The sequence below is a fragment of the Mycetomoellerius zeteki genome, unplaced genomic scaffold (genome assembly GCF_001594055.1).
Source record: "Mycetomoellerius zeteki isolate Tzet28-1 unplaced genomic scaffold, Tzet1.0 scaffold1629, whole genome shotgun sequence".
In the NCBI taxonomy this organism is placed as follows: Eukaryota; Metazoa; Arthropoda; class Insecta; order Hymenoptera; family Formicidae; genus Mycetomoellerius; species Mycetomoellerius zeteki.
In genome coordinates this window covers 3,115-6,091 of record NW_017256582.1, presented here as the reverse complement: position 1 = coordinate 6,091, position 2,977 = coordinate 3,115, and the positions used below count along the sequence as shown (strand labels likewise).

At 40.9% G+C, this 2,977-nt stretch overlaps 1 pseudogene; it reads right to left on the bottom strand.

Moving 5' to 3' along the window:
* Positions 1-1,290: 1,290 nt before the first annotated feature.
* LOC108721179 (uncharacterized) lies at positions 1,291-2,740 on the bottom strand (annotated as a pseudogene).
* Positions 2,741-2,977: the final 237 nt, after the last annotated feature.

The window sequence follows — 2,977 nt, the reverse complement described above, 5'->3', positions numbered from 1 at the left end:
CGTATGTTTTACGTTTATACTTACGTTTTTTACATTCGTACTTACATTCTTACATACGTTTTCACGTTCGTACTTACGTTCTTACATACGTTCTTACATACGTTCGTACGGACATACTTACATACATATATTACATGTATTACAGGGAAGGGAAAAAAATTAAAATATATTTAAAAAAAATATCTTATATTTTATTTTTAAACTCGATACAATTCCTTTTGGCATTGCGCGATCACCAGTTGTATATTTTAAATACATTTTGTAACGCACAATTCTTAACATGTTTTACACTTCGCATAGTATTGGTAACATCTAGATTATTCAAAGAATCTATATCTTTGTAATCAGCATCCACGGTCTCAATGGTCAAGTGGTCGCTATCGAGTACATCAGCAAGCCATTAACGTTTTTCACGTCCTTTAACGTATATAAGAGCCTTATTGTCGTTATTCTCTTCCGTACCAATTACAACCATCGTAATCAGGCGTTAGTAATATATGGGAAGCACCGGCCGGTCAAAACAAACCCCCTCCACTCCTTCTCGGCGTCAAAACAAACCCCCTCCACTTCAGCTCCAGACAGATGGGGGGTGGCCTAGACGGATCTGTCTGGAGAAATGGTGCGCTCTGATTGGTGGACGACGTAAGGGTGAGAATAACGTGGTAATTAAATGTTGCGTTTTGATTGGCTCAAGCCATAGCTGCCCACATGCTGATTGGCTCGGGCCATAGCTGTCCGCGTGGTGATTGGTGAGGGAGAGGTCGCGTTGAGAGAGAGAGTGAAAGTGAAAATAGAGAATGGGAAAGTCTAGGAAAATTGGTCACGTGACATTGTTTTACCAGGGGGACGAGGGGGAAAGGTACGGGCATGAATATCCCGCAGTTCTTTATTCTTTAAGTCGGTTTTTTTTGTTGTCGTGGCTCTTTGTCTGCGTCGTACCGACGTTTATGGGATCTTTTACGAAAATTTTAGAGTCTAGGAGCCTTTTTTGTTAGGAGGAAAGGCGAGATAAAACAGGAACGAACATATTCATTTGGTACGACGTGGTCACTTATGATGATTCGGACATTATGTTAAAAACAAAATTCTTTTATTCTTTATTTTTTCGTGTATTTAATCTACATTATCTAATCCGTAAATGGGGACGAGGTTAAGAGTAAGGAACAGACGAGATTTACAAGACAAAAACGTTTATTTTTTAAAAACACGATTGAACATGACGGCATATAGTATGAGAATTTATGAATTTATGTTTACAATGAAGAAAAAATTTATAAAATAACTGTACGATCAATCGGTCATTGAGTTTACAATCAGTGGTAAACAGACTAAGAAACTGGCTAAGATTATAACCATTACACATAAAGTATAGAAATACACAGCAGTATTGTCCGCAGGTTTGAGAAAGCATTCCTTGCAGCGTCGTCGTATTCCAGCGATACGTGGTGGAGTTTCGGCGAAGACGTAAGAGGAATCTTGAGTCCAACGGCGGCAATTCGAAGCTATCGAAGTACGTTCCTGTACCGTGTTCATCGATGTAGAAGGCGACCCAGTGCTGACCAGGTCGATCGTGATCGTTCGTGTTAGCGACAATGGCAGTCGACCTCGTCCACACCCTCGGCAGTCGGTCGGCAGGATAGACCCCCGCATGTCGAACACTGAGATGATGCAATGCGTTTAAAACTTCCAACGAATTCATTTCTCGTTGACGGAGAGCGTGAAAAAGGAAATGTTTGTGCAAATTCTGAATTTACCTCTTTTGGCGATGCGGGCGTTCTAGAGTTTTCAAAATTTAGCCTTCGTGAAACGCTAGTGATAGCTTTATCTCTATCCGTCGGCGTGGCGAATTCTAGAAGATCTTTTTTCTCCTCGCCTGTCGCTTGTTCGTTCTCACTTTGCTTCGTCTTTTCTGTCGCGATATTTTTCCACGCATCGATGTCGCGAAATATATCGTGTTTCTAATTTTTAAATAGAATCGAAAAATTTCGGCTGTCTGCTGTTTCGCTCTCGACGTCGCTCTCGCTCGAATTTTCTGAAGGAAGACTCTCGTAGCTCGAATTGCTGCTATTTCGCTTGTTCGTCCTCGCTTTGGTTCGCCTTTTCTGTTACGATATTTTTCCCTCACGCTTTGTTGTTGCGAAATATTTCGTGTTTCTGATTTTTAAATTGAATTGAAAATTGTTCGCTATTTGCTTTTTCGCTCTCGACGTCGTTCTCGCTCAAACTTTCTGTGGGAATCGCAGCTCGAATTGCTGCTATTTCGTATAGTTAACCAACGTTTCAATTTGTAAGCGTTGCGTAAAGCACAATGTGATTCGGCGTTGGTTCGAAATCCGTGATGCGTACAACGTTGTCCACGACCTTCAAAATCTGGTAGATTTTTGAAAGCCGGAGAAATTTTTTCCAGATTATATACGTTTCTGGAGAGTAGATTTCTCAGATAACATGTCTTCTCTTGTCCTCTGCTATAAATGTAGCGTGCATGTCGTGTAATTTCTCGCAGATGTATAGTAAAGTATTCGGGATTGGCGTCTCCGTCGAACCATTCGATTCCATGATAATTTCGCGTAAGCCAGTTGTTTTCTCGTCTTACTCTCTCGGGTAAATCGCGAAATGGATAAGGCGGCAGCATAATCCAGTGTCCGGTGATCGTTGCATTAATCGCAAGAACCGCGACTTCTTTAGGAATAAAGTTTTCTTCGATATCACGGAAACCTTGTATTTCGATGACTATATCCATTATGATATTCGAATTTACGGTACTCTTTTCTTTTTTTACGTATCGTCGGCGTCGGTGTCACGAGTAAGACTGAAGCTGTTTTCGTCAGCTTGCGTGCAATTAAACGAGAAAAAGATAGTAGTGGGGAAAATAATTTTCACGCGAAAAGACATAGGGTTAACCAGAAAAGTCGACAATGACTTGACGCGAGGAATCGATTTCTAAAACGTTATCGAACTCGGCATAGACGATACAATT